The sequence below is a fragment of the Cyclopterus lumpus genome, chromosome 10, assembly GCF_009769545.1.
Source record: "Cyclopterus lumpus isolate fCycLum1 chromosome 10, fCycLum1.pri, whole genome shotgun sequence".
NCBI classification, from domain to species: domain Eukaryota; kingdom Metazoa; phylum Chordata; class Actinopteri; order Perciformes; family Cyclopteridae; genus Cyclopterus; species Cyclopterus lumpus.
In genome coordinates this window covers 4,502,803-4,523,539 of record NC_046975.1, presented here as the reverse complement: position 1 = coordinate 4,523,539, position 20,737 = coordinate 4,502,803, and positions in this window count along the sequence as shown.

Sequence of the window (20,737 nt, the reverse complement as noted above, 5' to 3'; positions counted from 1 at the left end):
GCCGTCATTACCCTTGTTAGCGAAATGGGGGTCAAAGGTCAGGGACTCACGACCTTCCAAAATGTGCGTTTTTTAAAATCATAACGCGATCAATTCTGATCCAATTTGCATGAAAGTAGATTCTTATGTGTGATGATGTTTTCGGCTGTTGGTGTAATTTGAAGAGGTTTTCTTTCGAAATTAATAAATCAAGGCTGATGTTCATACATAATTCTTTTGTGATGTTTACCACAATATCTGGTATCAAGTTACATCAATTTACTGTTCCCCACACTCTCATGCCAAGTACCAAAAAGTGGCTGCAGCGAAGGTATGCGCTCTACCGAGTGCCCGTTCTAGTTTTATGTTTTATAGTTATCATAACTATAAAGATGACTCAGGTATGAATGGAATGTATTGATCCAAGGAGGCGTAGTCAAAGTAGTGGTCTCCCTAAGTCAGTGGTTCCCAAACTTTTTCTGTCAAGACCCCCTTTGATGATATAGGAACATTGGACGCCCCCCCCCCCCCCCCCCCCCCCCCCCGCAACCCGACCCCAAATGTTTCTTGGTTTTTAATGAATTGCATTATAATGCATGAACTGTATTGTTGCTGTAACAGAAGTTCCATCGGATTTGCGCTTTAGACCAGTCACAAATCTGTCCATCTTTGTACATACTTCCTTCTCTTATCTTTATCTTTCTCTGTCGCTCCGTATCTTTCTCGCTCTGTGTCGCTGTGTGTCTCTCTCTCGTTCTCGCTCCCTTACTCTCTCTCTCTCCCTCGCTCGCTCGTTCGCGCGCTCGCTCTCGCTCGCTCTCGCTGGTTTTGCCACAGTCGGTCTGTGACATGAGCCGCTCTGGTGGCGTGGTTGGAACACAGTGCATGTCACGTCGGTTATTTTATATTGTTTTACCGGTGTATGTGTGCGTCTGTGTGTGTGGGTTGGTGATGAAGCCGCGACCCCCCTGTAGTACCACCGCGCCCCCCCTAGGGGTCGCGACCCCCACTTTGGGAACCACTGCCCTAAGTGATCGGAAGATAGGCATTTATTTTGAAGGAGCCCATCTTACTGTTTAGGGCCAAAAGGGAAGAGATAAGGGAAGTAGCATCGTGGTTTATTGCTTAGAGAAGTCCGCCTCTTTGTACTGCTAGGCAAATAGCATGCTGTGTAGGGTATAGTTGATGTATAAGCATGCATACCTGATACTAACCAATGGAGAAGCTTTATGCTCAGTGTATGGATTGTACTTAACCTTTCGGAACTCTGTAAGGCATTTGTCCTCTCACGTGAAGGCGGTAGACAGTTAACTATTTTAACAGATTTTGATTCATATAAATCGTTATTATAGACTGTGAGCGCGCCCGGCTGGGACAGAAATATATGCTTATGATCCTTATTCTTTTATTAAATACTTTATATTTTAAATTACTGGTCTCAGGACATCTTTCAAAGCGCGGGAAGCTCAGAATTTCGGTTGAACTTAACAATCGGCTACCTGCCCGGCAGTCGGCACAGAGAGATCTCTTGATCTTTCGCCTTTTCCAGCCTTGTCAGCTTAAAGTCAAACCCCCCTTCCTCCTCTGCTAGTCCATCGATTGGACCAGGCCTTGTTCTGTTGATCCTTATCAATTTCTCCATTTTAGGTGTTGGCCAACCCAATCCCCGTCCATATTCCTGAGCAGTCCTCAGGCCTTAGTGCTTCCTCTTATCTGCTCTATTCTCCAGGCATTCTCTGTCCTTGCTTACATTAACTTATTTGGTGGGGGCTTGATGTTTTCTGGATTCCTTCCACATTCGCTTAATAGATCCCATATTTCTAATTCATACATTTGCATATTACATACAGTGTCATTCATTTGATATCACATAATCCATACAGTTATTTATTTGTCTTGACCCTCCAACTTATAAACTCATCGTAATACATAATCGCAATCGCAAACAGCATACGGATTGTGTGAATTAGCAAAGTAAAATAAAGCCAGTGACAGTCACTCTGTATCATCATTTTGAGTCACAAGACATATTAGATGCATGAATGAATTCCGTTCACCCATCAAACTTCAATTTTAATTAGATATCCAGGGTAGTGGATACACTTCTTGACCCAATAATGTTGGCATGGTGTGGAGCAATTTGTTTGATGGCCTGTAAACATCTAAATACTGTGGTAACACTGGTGCATAATGCTGCATGATGGATGCACTGGCACTGTGAGAAGACCGCGTCAATGGAAGGATTAAGAGGCAGCAGGATTTCCTGGCCCACGATGATGAATGGCTAATAAGTCGATTTAGATTCCGAGAGCCATGCTCCTGGATCTATGTGCTGAACTGGGTCCAGCATGAGCAGGCCAACCTGACGGAACCGCGCCAGCCCGGTACATATAAAAATACTGACCACTCTGGGGTTTCTAGCAACCGGCGGCAATTAGCAGACGGGTGTGCGTTTTAATTTGATTGATTAGGTATTTACCCTTCAAGTCCCTTTTTTAAGAATATTTTAATTCTGTTAAATTAAATCTTGATGTCTAGGATAAGAAAGCTGTCCCCAAGTGCCAAAATTCCTGCCGTCATGGATGGCATTAATAATGAGTAATCATGAAATCATCAACTTTCCTTACACTGAGAGAGAACAGGCCAACATAAAAAAGGCAATTTGAAGCAATGTCTGGTTCAGCAAATGAAATTGGCGCAATTGAGTGCACTCGTATTGCTGTAAGGGCCACATATGAAAACCAACATGTGTACGTTAATAGAAAGCATGTGCATTTGTTTAATGTCCAAGTCATATGCGACTCCAACATGATCCTGACCAATGCAGTGGCACGATGACCTGTCTCAACACAGACAGAGCACTGTGCCTGATTGCCTGGCTAATTATGAAACAACTTTATAACCATGCATACCAAAGGTATAAATATTCTGTTATAACCAACAGGGTGGATACCACCTCAGGTGCCGGCTCCTCACCCCATTTTAAACCCCCAAAAATGCTCTATATTGATGCACTTCGCTCGTGCGCGCTCAATTCGCATAGCACACCATCGACCTCAAATTGCCAGTGGCGGTCTTCAGACGCCTCTGGTGCAGACTTTTATAACACCCAAAAAAAAGTCTGTGTAGAACGTAACACGGCCTGATAATCTTGCAATGTGGCGCAGAGGACTGGCATTTCTCCTCCTACTGGCCCGCCACCAGCCCAGCAGAACGTACCTTGACCCACAGCCACCTCCCCCGACAACCAGGCTATCAACAGGGAGGCCGGAGAACCTCCTCGTTAGTTCACTTTCTTTTTCTCACACTCAGTCCCTCCTTCTCAGACACAATGTCACACACACTTGCTTCCCTGAGTGTTGAAGTTACCTCTGAGTGCAGCGGTGTGTGAGCTTGGTTGTGCCCTTGCCCCCACCAGTAGCAAACGTGCGCTGTCGGGGGGGTGGGGGGGTCCTCCACCTTCAGATCAGACCACTTATCTTTACTTTAAAATATTATTTTTTTTTATCTCTGGCACTGTTCTCTCTGGGTCGCACTCACTCCATTAACAGCTGCAGCAATATTTTGCTACTAACAGAATTGTCTTTCTCTTCTATTTATAACCCCCGCTAATGTGACCAAAAACACTAACGATCTGTTCTGACCTTCACCTCACACACAAGTACCTCAATTTTGGTGCCAGAAAAATTTCCTTTTTTTCCCGTCTTGTTCTCTGTTGTATCCAAGATTTATACATTAATCAGCAGGCTATATGAAATAATACTCTCAATCTATGGTTGAACGAGAGTGGGCTATGAGGCTGATCCACGTACACTTTGAGTAGGGTTCCTACACACAGTTTTATAAATGACACCGTCATTCTTTTACATTGTCAGAGGGTAATTGGAGCTAAAAAGTGAGGGCATTTTTTATCAAACTTTTCCTCAATCTGACTCAAACCCCACAACAACAAACCTGACAGATGTGTGTGTGTGTCAGTCTGGTATTCTGAAACCTCCCTCACTGGTCCCCATCATATCACAAAAACTAGACTGTGCCATTCGCGTCTGTGCATCGACTTTCCATGTAATCTACTTGTGCGAATTCGCAACGCTTTTGGTTATTATTATTATCTACTTTCACTCTTTACTATTTACTTTATGCACAACACTCATTAAAATGCTTGTTTCTGAACAGATGACTCCTCCCTAGAGTCATATTATTCAGTTTGTATTGTATTAAGTTAACTAATGATAAAAACAGAATACAAATATTTAAGCTAGCCAGAGTAGTTTAGTGAGCTAACGTGACATAGCAGAACACAACTCTGTTGGCAGTCAAAAATGCGAAGAGCAAACCTGTTGCTTCAGAACTTTTAGACACAACTAGCTACTCCTGTTCATTGCTAGACATGTTCCACATATCAAAGCCATGTGAAAATGAATGTTTATTAATTTGAAAAGAAGCTCATTTCCCTGACATGTGCTCAGATAGCTAGCTTAGCGCTAACGGTTCACTGATCGCGAGCCGTTGGAACAGTAACAGCGTTAAGTGTCAACGCCAGTCATATTGCCGTCTTCCTCGGCCACAGACGGTATCGCGTTATCCCGTCTTGTCATCCGGGAGTTGAGTCAAGGAGCGCTTATTTTTGTAAAGTCGGCACTTAATGTAACAAGGATGAATAAAACTCTGATTTACATTATTTTCTATTGTATTTATATAGTTATAAATGTATATTTATAAAAATATCTAAATACTTCTTATTACTACTCCCCTTGTCGAGACAACGTGATCTCATCCCTACGCATCATATTTTGTTGCATCGTGATGCAGAAGGTTTGTGCATCCATTACTTTGTAAAAACTGCCTCGTTCAACCTTTTACCGAATGGTTAGTGGTGTGAGACGGTGGCAAAAATGACTCAACTTTTGGTTTCTAACAGGATGCGGACTAAAGTGGGCCTTGTGGGTCGATATTGAGATGCCGAGATCCACTGCCCAAGCATTGGTATTTGATGCTCTAGGAGTGTGACAATTACATTACATGTCATTTAGCTGACGCTTTTATCCAAAGCAACTTACAATAAGTGCATTAAACCATGAGTCCAAACTGAGAACAACAAGAATAAAGCAAGTACAATTTCACTTCAATAAAGTTAAACTACAAAGTGCTATCAGTAAGAACCATTTAAGTGCTACTAAAGTGCTACTACGGCGCTACCTTCCCTATTCAAGGTATAGTCAAAAAAGTGTTTTTAGTTTGCGACGGAAGGTGTAGAGACTTTCCGCTGTCCTGATGTCAATGGGGAGCTCGTTCCACCAATGAGGAGCCAGCACAGCAAACAGTCGTGATTTTGTTGAGTGTTTAGCGCGAAGTGAAGGAGCTACAAGCCGATTGGCAGAAGCCGAGTGAAGTGAACGGGCTGGGGTGTTCGCAGCACGGTACGCAAGTACCAATGTTTTGAAGCGGATGCGGGCGGCCACCGGTAACCAGTGAAGGTTGCGGAGGAGCGGAGTAGTGTGGGTACATTTCGGGAGGTTGAAGACCAGTCGAGCAGCTGCATTCTGGATGAGCTGTAGAGGTCGAATGGCATTAGCAGGTAGACCTGCCAGGAGGGAGTTGCAATAGTCTAGCCGTGAGATGACCAGAGCCTGGACCAGAACCTGTGCCGCATTCTGAGTGAAGCAGGTTTGATGTTCTGATGTGCAATGAGTCAAACGGATTAACAATCCTTCATGTAAATGCACGATACAACACTTCTTTGTGTTTTACAGTGCTAGATTTTACCATAAGATGCATCAGCAGAGATATAAATAAAAAACAGTAAAACATTGCTGATCATCACAGGAATCATTTCTGTAATCAAAAGCCCCCTCAAATGTGGACTGGGCTTGACAGAATCATCTCAGCAATCCCACTGGCTGCACTGGCAGGACAAAGACAAAGCAACGCCGTCACGTCTTCACAACGGCTGAGAGGGAAGAAACGCATTGGTGAATTTAGTCCAAGTAATAAAACACAGAGGCTTCCCACAGAATGTCTGCACTGAAAAAAAGTGTATAGTTGAAAGTTTGTCACAAGTTAGACACACAAAAAAAATAGAATAGGACTATTACCCTCCAATTCCAGAGCAATCTCCAGATCAGACATTTTTCTGCTTTCAGACTGATTGGCCACAGGGCCAAGTGCTGTTTCCCCAGCACAACCTCCTTAAATGAAATTCCCCGATGGACTGATTAGAGAGACACAGCACAAGAGAGGGTCACAGATGTTACAAACCAGCTCGTCTGAACCCACTCTGCCCTTTCCATAACACCGAGAGCGCGACAAAATGTTTTATATTTCATATCTGATGCCCTGAAAAGCACCAATCCAATGCAAGAGTTTCATCTATTCAACCTCCATGTTATTGGAAACTCCACTGAATTTGTGGTTGCTTAAAGCGAGGGTTGGAGTACGCAAAAAAAAAAGTTCAACAGACAAAACCAGCCCTGTGTTGCTAACTCTTTCAATACCCGTCTCTTTAGTTCTCCTTCCAAAGCCACTTCCTCCAAATGATAATCATCAGCAACGTGGCTGTTGGTAGTACTCATGGCTAATAAGCTGGCAGTTTGTGGAAGAAAGAAACGCCTTTTTTTCTTCTTCTCCACAGCGTTTGATGTATTGATAGAAGATAATTTCATCATAGCAAACAAAACGTGCTTTTTATCTAGAAAACCAACCCGAGATTTGAAGTGACTGAAAAAAGACTATTACGTGAATTAGCTTCATAATCTCATTGACAAATGTCTTTATCATGTATCTTTGAATGTACAATTAATGTTCAAAAGTCACAAAATGACCCAGCGCACTACTCTAAGTAAGGGAATGCTTACAGCATGGCAGCAAAAATAAACAGCTGATTGGAAGAAACATGTTCGCTAGAAATGATCAAGGAAAAACATTTAAATTGCACAGTTCTCCTAAGACTGCCGCACTACCAGGTCCCTTTTTAACAGCGGCGATCAGTGTTCTTTCAAACGTTTACCCATGAAACATTATTTTTAGAATGTTTAATGACATCCGTTCTGGTGAGTTTGCTGCCGTAGTCCCGAACATGTGGTTAGTCATGACGAGACTGCAATGCTTAAGGAATTAGATACTCCAAATGTATAAGAAACTGGTATGAAATAGCAGAAAAAGACACGTTTTAAGATGTTCTTCTTAAATGTGTGGGAGGCTGAAATGCACCAATGGCTAAAAGGTCTGTCTGAGAGGAGCTCAGACCAAAGACGCTGATTACTATCTGTATATGCTGGCACATTCATCTTGTCTTTTTGTCTCAATTTAAAGCTAACAGACTTATCTTCTTTATCTGCGTAGGGTCCAGAGTCTTTTCTGTCTGAGCAATGATTTAATTATTGGCCAGCGTAGTTGCAAGTGTCCTCAAGGCCGACCTCAGGACCATCCAGCATCTCCCCCAGATGAAGACCATAATAAAATGTAATCTTTTTTGTGCTGACAATGAGATCAATATCTAGGCATCGGGTGAAAATGAGTTTGACACACTATACAGGCTCCACATGCCTGCATCCCTGAACAGGATAAGTGTTTTTTTCAAAACAGTAAATGGGAGTTTCTTTCTTTGAAAAACTGCTAGTGCATTTAAGGCTCCTTTACTCTTTCACTGTAGAGACATGGACATAAGAAAAAGTAGGAGGTCTGAGCTCTGTGGCCTTAAATTTGGAGTCTGGCTTGTGGGACAGATTTTCATCGACAATCGTTTGGAAGGGGTATAAAACAACTCCTCCACTTCTTCTCAGGCTCAGGCCGCATCGCTCTGCTAAACTCCTCCTATGGCTGTGAGGAGCTGCAAAAGGGCACTCCAGGGAGGATATTAGTCTTTGTCAAAGAGTGTGGAAGTGAAGTGGAATATTTCCTCTAAAATAAAGTAAACAATACCATTAATATTGGTTCCAAAGATGAGCGGTCTCAATGCACTTGCACAGTGCTTTTCCACCACACTGATAAAGACAGCAACATGGGGGGAAACACTGCAGGCAACTAATGCTCATCACCACAACACTGCCTTATTGCCTCTACCTGGTGTTCAGTGTTTTCATACATTAGAGGGACTAATGGAAAATGTCATCTAAAACATCCTAATAAATCTTATCTCAGTCAGAACTGGTCAATAGGCACCCTGCACGATAGAGCTTACCCATATCTACTTTTAGTGCCAGTAAAGCCTCTTCATTTCCATTTGGCACTTGTATAATGTTGCAAGATGCATGCCGTCGAGTTTTATAATGGCCCTCGCTACAGTTGGGTGCGTCCCCAAATGTAAATAGAAACTTGGTGAAGGGTGGCTAAATTTAGCTGCTATTAGCAAAGACTTAATAGTTATTGCTATATGATTCAAGATATTTTATTGTCACATGCTCAGTTAACAGTTACTCCATACAATGAAAAACTTACTTTGCTCCTTCCACACAGTATTACAATAACATAAACATTACAAAAAGAGGTAAATGCTAATAGTATAAGACAATATATTTAAGTAGTTTGTGTTCTGTCTCAAACCCCAAGGCGAACATTACTTGACATTCCTAATATATTTTGTCCTGTATCAACAGTTTTTTTAAATTTTTTTATGCAAATATGATTTCCATTGCCCCAGATATAAAACTAATATGCTGCAGTTTTATAACTTCCATTTGAGTCTAACTGTTTGCTCTCTCACCTGCAGAACACAATAATTAATACCTGGGGCTCATACACATACTAATGAACAGGTAGCCATCGACTATAATGTAACTTCATCTCTCTTCTTGTTGATGGTATTTAACACGGACATATAATCCATCTGCAGTGTTTTAAGATCCCCGTTGAAAGTAATTAAATCAGTCATCACTATGCATAATTAATATAAAAAATAATTTGCCTCATCATTCTACAAAAAACATTGAGACATCATGGAAAGAAAACTATAATTAATCCACCTCACCTGACACATCAATAATTTGAATGAATGAATCCTGTTTGCACATATATGCAAACATTAGCCACTTTGGAAGATTGTCACAGCAGTGATTTATAATCTGGCACATTTGGGACATTAAAGATAACTTTAAAATGGGGATCACACTAAAACAAATACAATAATCTCTGTAGCCTCTGCAGCAATCATCGAATAACTCCCTTTAATCTACAGAGGCCGGTCAACAACATCACTCTTTGCTTCTATTGAATTCAAAGCCTTTCTCAGAACCAGTGGGTCAAAAGAAAATCTAAATAATCAGCAGTCACGAAGCAAAAGCACTGAGCATCACTTCAAGCATGGCATCCACTGAAAACTGCACTGACCATAATCCAAATCAAGGTCTCTGACTCATAAATAAAGGCATTTATTACAATCTGTGCACATTGGCATCGCTTTCCTTTCTCTTTTCTCAGGCCCGACGAAAAATGATTCTTCTGTACCACTTTGTTGTCTCGTTCAAATGGGAAATCTCTCTCTGACACTTTCTCTCTCTGTAGTAGTGTCCAATGACTTTTCTCTGTAGGCGATCAGCAATAGTAAGAGCCAAAACCAAAATAGATCCAAACAAGATTTCCAGTGCATCATTAACATCAAATAGGCATCAATATGGTATAATTATAGAGACATGTACAAGCTAAAATTAGACATTGGAAGACAACAGCCTTTCTGTTTTTAACATATTTACATTTCATACATAGCAGATCTGCTAATACTATCACATCCCGTTTAATAGCATACTAGCATGTCCATGTGTGGATTGAAATAGTCATTGTACTAATTGGTGTAATTGTTCATCCGGGCCCTGAAGAGATCTGAATTCAGCTTTTTTACCCACAGAGGTTGTGTGTTGTTGTTGTTGTTTTTTTATGTGATCAGGTCACAAGTCAGTATATGTTTTTGAACTGTTGTTTTGGTCACGAGTACTATCACAAATAATTATAATCTGTTTATCTGAGCATTAGCACCACTAATAATGTCATTAACCAATTCCTTTGTGTGAAAGTGGTTGGGTTGTGTCTATATTTATGAGGATCAGAAAACCACATGGAGGCCTTGTAATCCGAAACGGGACATTCTGTGAATTTCACAATTAAAGTAAAGACCGAAATATACTATATTTGCAGGCCTGTACATTCATTCTAGAGCTGGGGTAGGGGGCAGTGTAATTGGGAACGTTTCAGATGGGCAGAATGATGGGGGTATGTAGAGGAAGCATGGAACCTGTTTATAGGGACCACCCAGCTGTTGAGATCGGTCATGGCCATATGTCGTTGGGTGGTTTGTGGACTAGGATGACTTCTGATCAAGCTGAATCACTTGTATTATCAGAATGGCCAACTTCTAAATTCTAAGTGAAAACTCCCAACGAATAACAATATCAACCCCGTTCTCCGACATTCACACAAGTGCACTGCTGCTCACTTTCCCTCTCCTTAAATAACTCTTCTCTATTATCTCTTTACTTTTTAAAACCCCTCATTAACTTGAGATTGTCTCCTAAATCCTTTGCGATGGAAGGAAATATATTCTCTGCTTTCAACTTATCCTCAGGGATAAGAGAGAGGGAATGGCTGGACAGTTGGATGGAGGGATCGGATGAATTAGCAGAGGCCATGAAGTTATATGTCTCTCTTGTGGACAGTGTGGTGGAAATGTATCATAGTGTTCTTCTAAAAGGTAACTCGACACTGGCTCATCTTGACATAGCCTCAACGGTACCAGCAAGGAGGGACGATAACAGATGTTGTTATTGTATAGTCTGAGTGAATGGACTGAGGGATGGAGTGATGAGGGGGGTTTTGGAATGGAGTGAGAGGGCGGGAGTCCTGTGGGTGAGTGATTGGATAAGAGGTGCATGATAGAAGGTAGCAAAGAAAAGAGGTCATTAATGTTAATTTTCATATTTATGTACTGTAGGATTTTGATGTGATGATGAAAGGTAATGTACAAAACGTACAGTCTTTCTCATGGCTGTTAACACTTGATGTGCAGGCTGACGGTGGTTTCATAGCAACGAAATTCAAACAATAGTTCTGTGGGGAAAGACACCAAAGATGCAGCGGGTTGCCATGGTGTTGCCTCTCATTGAGCCACCTCAAAGAACAAGGAGGAAGATGGCAAGAACAGATATATCGTACGAAATACAAGAACCACCATCCGGTGGTGTTGAGCGGTCCTACTAAAAATAAAGATTAAGATTCCATCCATTCATCCATTATCACCCGCTTATCCGGGGTCGGGTCGCGGTGGCAGCAGGTTCAGCAGGCCGACCCAGGCTTCCCTCTCACCCGCAGCACTTTCCAGCTCATTCTGGGGGATCCCGAGGCGTTCCAAGGCCAGCCGGGAGATATAATCCCTCCAGCGTGTCCTCGGTCTTCCCCGGGGCCTCCTACCAGTTTAAAGATTAAGATTCATCAGGCCAAAAGAATATAGGTGGTCCAAAGATAGCATGATATTTTTGTCATAGGGTCACCATTTGTTGCTGTTGTCGTGTTGAAACTTCACATTTCCTCATTTTATTTTGTTTCATATCACTGCTAATGCTCACCCTTTACATCTGCCTGTGGATTTGACAAATATGTAACCAATGAAAGGTATTAAAAGGAGCTTGTGAATAAATCTCGGGATTCCTTTGGCTGTCGTCAAGACCTTCTAGCTCAACAGCAGCCTGCTCAGGGTCGGGTCGGGGGACAGCACTTCAATGTGGGAGGAGTCCCTCGTGAGACTTCTCCACGAGTACTGGCTGGCCCGCGACCTCCGGCTCTTGGTCGGATTGGAATAGCCCGGAGTGAAGGTGACGGACAAAACGCACATCAAGATGCTGGCTGGTCAAAAACGTTGTACGCTATGCTTAATCTCTATGCTTAGCCTCCCAGGAAAACACCAGCATCATCAAGTTTGCGGATGATACTACGGTCATTGGAAAGATCACTGGTGGGGCTGAGACGGCGTACAGAAGAGAGGTGGAGGACCAAGGAGATGATTATTGACCCAAGGAGTGAGGGTGCAGCACACACCACTTTACATATCTGAGACAGAGGGGGAAAGGGTGAAAACCTTTTAAATTCCTCAGAACTCACATCAGCGAGGACCTCACCTGGTCTCACAACGCAATGCGGAACATTAAAAAGGCCCAACAGCGACTGTATTTCGGCGGAGGAAATTTGAGCATGCCACCTAGAATTCTTCTACAGATGTACGGTGGAGAGCGTCCTTACCAGCTCAATCACAGTATGGTATGGAAACTACACTACCCAGGAAAGGAAGGCCCTCTAGTGTGGGAGCAGCCTTTCCCCCCTCATCAGGACATTAACTCCACCAGGGTCACCAGGAGAGCACACAACACCATCAGGGACAGAACACCCCCCCAGCACAGACTCTTCTGGTTCCTGAAGTACCTCTTTTTGTATTCTTAATTTAAATGATATTTTGGCCTTACATTTTAAGTTAATGTAATACTGTGTGGAAGGAGGACCGGGCAAAGCATGTGTTTCATTGTACGGAGTAACTGTGTTAACTATAAGACAATAAAATATCTTAAATCTTATTATTTCTAATTTTACGACGACGCAATGTTCAATTAATTTTTTCTTCATTTCCTGAAAAGGTTTTAGACTAATGAGGTTACCGCTCAAACATTAACGCACTAACAGTAACCACACACATTACAACAAATTGTAACTAGTGAGCTGGTTATCACCAGAGCTCGGTCACATACTGGCCTCCTGATGAGGAGGGAGGAGGGGGCACGGGGTTTTTTCAAGGCACAGATGATTTCGATCACGGTTAGACCATCAATATGCGGGACAAGGGATGTCACATTAATGAAAGAAAAATAAGTCTCTTCACCCATAGACTGTGTATAAGAAGTGTAAATCAAGTCATTTCCTTATGGACTTGCAAACAATCAGAATGCAGGTTTCAAGAGCCTTCCCACATTGGCTTCACTCGGCAGAACCCGGAGGTTGCCGCCTGTTTTCACCTCAATTGAAGGCGCGTTTCCGTTTCTTTTTGTCAAAGTCTGTTCCCCTTTACGAATCGTGCGTCGGATGTTTCTTCCGTTTCTTTGTCCGTTCCCCTTTACGAATCGTGCGTCGGATGTTTCTTCCGTTTCTTTGTCCGTTCCCCTTTACGAATTGTGCGTCAGATGTTTCTTCCGTTTCTTTGTCCGTTCCCCTTTACGAATTGTGCGTCGGATGTTTCTTCCGTTTCTTTGTCCGTTCCCCTTTACGAATCGTGCGTCGGATGTTTCTTCCGTTTCTTTGTCCGTTCCCCTTTACGAATTGTGCGTCAGATGTTTCTTCCGTTTCTTTGTCCGTTCCCCTTTACGAATTGTGCGTCGGATGTTTCTTCCGTTTCTTTGTCCGTTCCCCTTTACGAATCGTGCGTCGGATGTTTCTTCCGTTTCTTTGTCCGTTCCCCTTTACGAATTGTGCGTTGGATGTTTCTTCCGTTTCTTTGTCCGTTCCCCTTTACGAATTGTGCGTCGGATGTTTCTTCCGTTTCTTTGTCCGTTCCCCTTTACGAATCGTGCGTCGGATGTTTCTTCCGTTTCTTTGTCCGTTCCCCTTTACGAATTGTGCGTCAGATGTTTCTTCCGTTTCTTTGTCCGTTCCCCTTTACGAATTGTGCGTCGGATGTTTCTTCCGTTTCTTTGTCCGTTCCCCTTTACGAATCGTGCGTCGGATGTTTCTTCCGTTTCTTTGTCCGTTCCCCTTTACGGATCGTGCGTCAGATGTTTCTTCCGTTTCTTTGTCCGTTCCCCTTTACGAATCGTGCGTCGGATGTTTCTTCCGTTTCTTTGTCCGTTCCCCTTTACGAATCGTGCGTCGGATGTTTCTTCCGTTTCTTTGTCCGTTCCCCTTTACGAATCGTGCGTCGGATGTTTCTTCCGTTTCTTTGTCTGTTCCCCTTTACGAATTGTGCGTCAGATGTTTCTTCCGTTTCTTTGTCCGTTCCCCTTTACGAATCGTGCGTCGGATGTTTCTTCCGTTTCTTTGTCCGTTCCCCTTTACGAATTGTGCGTCGGATGTTTCTTCCGTTTCTTTGTCTGTTCCCCTTTACGAATCGTGTGTCAGACGACCGAGCGGCTCACTCGGTTCATTCCACCCGTAGTGAGGAAATAAAACCACGTCCAAACGCACAGCAGCTTCACACTCATCACACATCTGAGAGGTTTAGCAGCCAGACGGTGTAGGAGGAACAAACAGTCGATATCACATACTTGTCGGATATGCGGGCATCACATCAAGCGGATCCATGAACAACATCGAACCTCTTCTTTTTTTGCCGACGTCGCGCTCACGAGCACGGCTTCTGTTTCTCCGGGAGATGCAACCAGAGGACTGGGGAACAGAGGCAGGAACATGGAACATAATGTACGAGAGCTCTCACTGAAATCACTTTTGAAGGAATTGGCGAAGGGGTCAATTCTACAGCTGGAGGGTTATTCGACCAGGAAAATGCAGTGTTGTATACAACATCAATCCATGATGCTCAGTGCACTTTGATAATGATTTTGAGATGAATTGGTGCAATTTAGTTTTTTGTAGTACCCACTTTCAGCTCCACATTCCTTTCCGGATTCGACCCGACATTTCCTGCGGCTGCATTGGATTCACTTCTCCTTCAAGTTTTTTTTAGTATCTTTGCTTTTTTTCAGGGATTTATAAAAGTAAAAATTACTTCCCAAACTTCAGCGTTGGGAATTTATTGTTCAGTATATTCCAACTAAGCCTGCAATGAATGATTGTTCTCATTACCAATTCATCTGCAGATTTTATTATTTTGGTCCATAAAATAATAGAAGGTTGCAAAAACTAAATGCCTCTCACATTTTCATCACGCTCATAAATATATGGTCAATGCTCAAAATAGTTGCCGATTAATCTCCTTGACCTGCTTCCCAGCCACCGGTCCCGTGCTCTCTGTCTGACTGACTGACCCTGTGACCCCTGTGGCTTTAAAAAAACAAACTGTCTTACCCTTCTAGTCCGAGTTCAGCTTTTGGGTCCTACCGAACACGTACAGTTCTTTTCTATAACGATATCGTTTCAGCATCTGCGCCAAGAAATACACCATCTATTCTTAAAACCCTTATGTTGTTATTATGACACTATGTACAGTTGTAGTGATAAAGTAGTTGTCAGATGACAGGCCATGCTGCATGCAGGCTCCTCTACATAAAGGTCGAGGGGTGTTGACAGAGTGTCTAATGTTAATATATAGATACGCATTATCCGCCACCAACGACTGAAGCGTTGAAAATGAACCAATTCTTCCGACACTGTTTGAACAAATACTTCACTAAGACAGCAACAACACGCACACACACACCACTCCTGCTATGTCATAACCATACATCTTCCTGTCCCGTCCTTCTCGGTTACGATCAGCATGCGGTCTTTATCTTTATGGAGCTAAACAGTGGTTGTTATTATGGTCGCATTGTGCTTTGGGGACTAAAACTAAAAATGTAAAACTTATCTTCCATTCCATTTCACCAAGTTGCACCGTCTCACACACACTCACGATCACACATGTCGTCTCTGGACCGTCATTGCCCATGAAATCATTCAGTTACAGCACAAAGACAAAGTGTAGGGAGCTCTATGGTTGTTTGGGCCGAGTCCCCGAAACACGACTTGTTTTGGCAAAAAAAAGAAGAAGAAAAAGCCTCTCCTGGCTCGGCTGCACAGCGTTACCTCCGCAGAGCAACAAAATGGCACTCGGGTGTTTGCGTCCACGTGCCGACATCATGAGCAGACAGCTGCTTGGCTCCATAAAAAACAACTCGCTGTGAACCCTGCTGGTCCACCTTTCAGCCGCTATTAGTCCTCGGCAGAGTTTAAAGGCTAATCTATCTGATTCTGTTTCCTCTTCCTCCCTCCGGGATCGTCTAACGGGTCGTGTACATATTTGTTTTTGCACTAATCTAACACAGATTTCGTGGCTAATGAACTTCCTCCCCATCCTCTCTGCTTACTTCCCAATCCCTCTCAGTCTGTTTTGGGGGTCTTGTAGGATCTCACCGACTTATTATCGGATCAGCGTGTTTCTGTGTGGTTTATAACAAAGCCTGTGCAGTATTTCCCTCAGTAATAATCCACTCGACAGCGGCCTGGTGTCGAGGCCAGCGTACCGGGCCGCTCTTGTCGCCACGCTAAGGAGCTTTAATGCTAAGTAGCCACAAAAGAACACGGCCAAAAGTAGCAGGGATCACATCAAAGCGGCCGAAGTAAAGCAGGGGATAACGTCAAACACAGCCTTGAGTAGCGAGGGGGTTCCAGGGGAATAATGGCCCAACGAGGCAGAACGTGGAGCCAGCTTTTAGTCCGGATGTCCCGCTGGTTTAACAAGCGCAGTTTGTTTCTAAATGGCCTTAAGTGCCTCGTAATATAAACCTCTAAGAACTCAAATGTTAACTTACAGAAAGCCAAAGAAACACAGATTCAAAACTTATATTGAGCAAGAAAATGTTCTTTGTAAAGTTCTTTGATAGGAGCGACAAGCTTTGTTTCTCTTAAAATGTAAATTAAATTAAATATTGAAAATGTATTGAAGTGTCAGGTTTTTTTAAACTAACAATCCAATCATCACTATGTCGTGCATGCCAATAACAACAAATATAAGTGTCAAAGTTGTCTTACTGCCATTTAAGGTGTGCTGATCGATTCCCGATGTCAACTCATACATTGAGTAACATGTCATTCCACCTTAACATTTGCCACTAGCTGGCAATAGTCTTTGAGGGGACGATGAATACAACGTCTTTTTTGCTCAGTTTATAGATATAGACACATGTTTTATGTTGCTTGATGCCACGCTATTAACAAACTGCTACATCCGGGTTTAGCTAAATATTAGCTAAATGACTGCCGTGTAATTTCTCGACGTGAAACTATTCTTAGAGTCAGTCCAACACTTGAACGTGTGCTCAGCTACAATTGGCTAATGTTTGTGAATTTGGAAGCGTAGGAGCAGTAGTTAATTACCCTGAGAACTACGTCTTATTCATGTTGGCAGAGAAGTTCATGTTTGACGAGACAATTCCAATTCAACGTCCTCAAACTACCTTTTTCCGCAGCCAGATAAACGTTTCGTCAAACCCCGCTGGTATGGGCCCATGCAGTGCTGAACAAAGTAAGCATTGCATTTGTGATTTGCAGTCAAGTCACAAATGATTATAGTTTCAACATCTACAAGTGTAGGACACCTACAACATTTATTTAAATTAAATATAGCACATTTTTTACCCAGAGTTTTGCTGTAGAAGTCTTCACATTAGCAAGGAAGGTTTTGCTTACTGCGTAGCATAGACCAAATTACGATAGATAAATATAGCAAGTGGAAAACAACCACGACCCTGTGCTAATGCTTGTTTATGGACATGCAGGGCTCCATCTCCTTCACGGAGTCACGTAGCAAAGTGCACAAAGAACCGCTCCTAGACTTTGGATGTCTTCCAGACTTGAGCCCACGAGACGTGGCGCACATGATCAGCACTGTCAAGGCAAGACGAGACAAAGGTGGGTCTGTGGGCCTCACTACAGAGATGCAGGAGATTGACGCCCCTTTCCTCAAAGCCGGGGAGGCTTGAGCAGAATGCATGAAATGCTCTGTTTATTTTGCAGGTGGAGCGGCAGCAGGTTTGAGATGGGTGGATGTTGTCACATTCCACTCAAAAACGTGTTCAGACTGACACGCAGATGCAGAATTTGGTTTCAGTAGACATGTTACATGGAGGTGGTTGAACTGCAAAGTTACAGCGAGCGCCAACTTTTTGGAACCTGTAGGAGCGATTGTCACCTCTCTCCGGTGCACTGAAGCATCCTTCCTGTTTGCACGCCGTGGACCGCATACAAAGTCAATGCAAGGACGCGAATAGACGGACAGTTGCAACCGGGCAACAAAATACAAATCCGTGTCGAGATTTTCCTGTCGTCACTGACGTCCTGACATCCATTCACAAAAGCAGGCATTTTTAAAAAAGTAGTTTGTCTGTCGTACAAATGTACATCATCACGTTGTTACTTCTGCATCTTTTCGATGATCGGTTTATTGCAATCCAATAACTGAAAAAATCTGTTCATTTGTGTCCCCACTCTAGTCAACCAGATGAATCCAGCTGCAGTGTGACTCGCTAGATGCGGCGAACGCGGTGTGTGGGCCTCCAAATGATGTGATGAACCCACACAGGAATGTTGTTGTTGGGTTTGCCACAACGCGTCCAACAAGTGGGTGTTTGGGCCTCGACGTAAAGCGTCTGAAAACTTCTCCCACCACCGCTTTCGAAGAGGCTTTGGACAACAATTAGACGTACGTGTATTAAAATACCAAGTGATACGGAGGAAGAGAGAGGCACGGTGAGGATCGGAGGACGTCAAAAGAACGAGGACGGAGGAGACGAAGGCAAGGAATGATGAAGGTACACAAAGGGAACTTAAGAAAACAAGGGACCAGAACCTGCTTCCGCCGATGCTGTGTGTGTGTGTGTGTGTGTGTGTGTGTGTGTGTGTGTCCAAGGGGGTGCAGCAGCTATTTCTTTATGTCTCGGTGGGCCTTTTTTAAAATGATTCATGTTCCAGGCTTTAGAAGCAATATTCACTGTACCCTCAGCTCTGCTCTGTTCTCTTGTCCTTCCCAATTCACCGCTGGCTTTGAATGAAAAAGCTCCCTCGTTCCCCATAATGCAAGGCTCAAACCAGCCAAACCATATTTGTAAGGGTGATAAAAACACCGTCCATTTTTCACAAGGGTAAAAACACACGACAATATAATGGATTTTTTATATTTGTATTACCAACTGAGCCTTGAATCCAGAGACGGTATTTATTTTTCATTATTTTCTCCTTCCTGTATAATCTGTATGAATGACTTACCATATGTTAGCTCTATGCTCTGTGACACTACAACTCGCAAAAGGTTTTCAGCACTCAGAAGTACGTTGCGTTCAGACCTTTTATGGCATCCCCTGTGTAAATAAATACATACATGTCATACAAAGTCTCTCTACATATGTCATAATGAACATGCAGCCAAGCACGTTTTTCTATCAGGTCTACGAGTTGGAAGAGGCTCAACCAAAGAGCTGTAGTCCTTTCTCGGATTCTTACTTTTGACTAGTTTTTAAAAAGGCCTGAAGAGATGAAACTACTCGTAAGCTGTTTGTGGTGTTGTTAGAAATCATCTCGCGTTGATGACATCCTTTTCTTCCGATTGTGTCCTGAAGATGTTTGAGTTTGGGCTTGTAGATGACGCTCACGCAAAGAAGTATGTCCCACAGAGACAACCATATCTCCATGTCTTCTTTACTGAGTAGAAGAAAGTATTGGAACTTAAGACCAGAGTGGACACTGCTAAACCAGCAGCGGGTTTCAACCACAAACCAGTAGGCGCAAGATCGTCACTAATGCATCCTAAATACAACGCCACCCCGGTGAAAAAAATACACAACGTCGGGGAAACAGTAAGGACCCCAACAACAGACCACATCCTCAGTCAGTCATCACGAGTATCAAATTGGAAGCCGTCAAAGTCAACGACCACAAATCAGTGGACGATCGGACAAAGATCACATCTCAAAGATCACATTTGAACCTGTTACCGAACGATGCTTTAAGCTAACTTCACCCAGACCCGTGCTGCACGTTAAATACTTTGTTGTCACCGGACTTTTGTTCTACCCATACTTGAATAAATCCACTTGTTTTGACTCCGTCCTGGTCATCTTTTCCCAACCTTCGACACGAGGGTCACCATGTCGTCAGATACAACCACGTGGTATTTCATTGTTTAAGAAGACAGTGAGATGTGGTTGAAAGCTCAGGAATGTTTTATTTTTTAAATCTAAGGTAAAAGATTAAACGGTAACACACAGACTAAATATGACTTTTCTAGAAAGTGGAGGAAGAAAAAGTTATTTACCTCTATTAACAAAATGATATTCCGGAGCCATTTATTACCTAGCTGTCAGATTATTTTAGCCCTAAACCCCATTTAAACAGGTATATTTAAACAGGACTATTATTAGGTGTCATGTGATAATATAGTCCCATGTGAATCAATATCTATATAATGTAATTTAATGTCATATGTTTGTATTCTCTTTGCACGTTTTTTTGTTTTGTTTTCTCAGTACCTTTTTGTTCTGTTGTTACTCAGAGCATTGACATCATTTCTGGGGGAATATTTCAGTAAATTGAATTACAATACAGACTTTGCTCATCCCAGCACAGACATCCAGTGTGGGGGGGTTCTAAATCCCATGAGGTCCTCTGGTAATACTAGTCCTTTGCAAATAAGACTCAAGAGACTATATTGCAATTGATATTTCTTACAGCACGAATGGATTGATATGCTCTCACAAGCAGAATTTAAAACAGAGCTCGTTGGATCCCCAGAAGAAGGTTTTTAAAAAAATGGTTGGACAAATGGTAAAAACTAATTGCAACGCTCGAGCACTTCCATGTGAAACAATTCCATTTGCCTCTTCTGGCTGCATGTTATGTTTACAGTGGATCCATCAAAATGCTTAAAAAGCACCAATTCACTCAGTTTAGCCTGTGATTGGACTGTGATTGATAATGACTCTCCAAATGTGGGGATTCTGTTTCACTTTGTGCCCACGCTGTTTGTCTTCCTTGACAACCAGCCGAATGCATCAATATGATGCTTCTCGGGGACACATGGGGCCGGGGGAGGGGGTACATTATTTTGGGTGTTTTTTTTAGAGCCAGCTGCCTAAATTGCTATGCT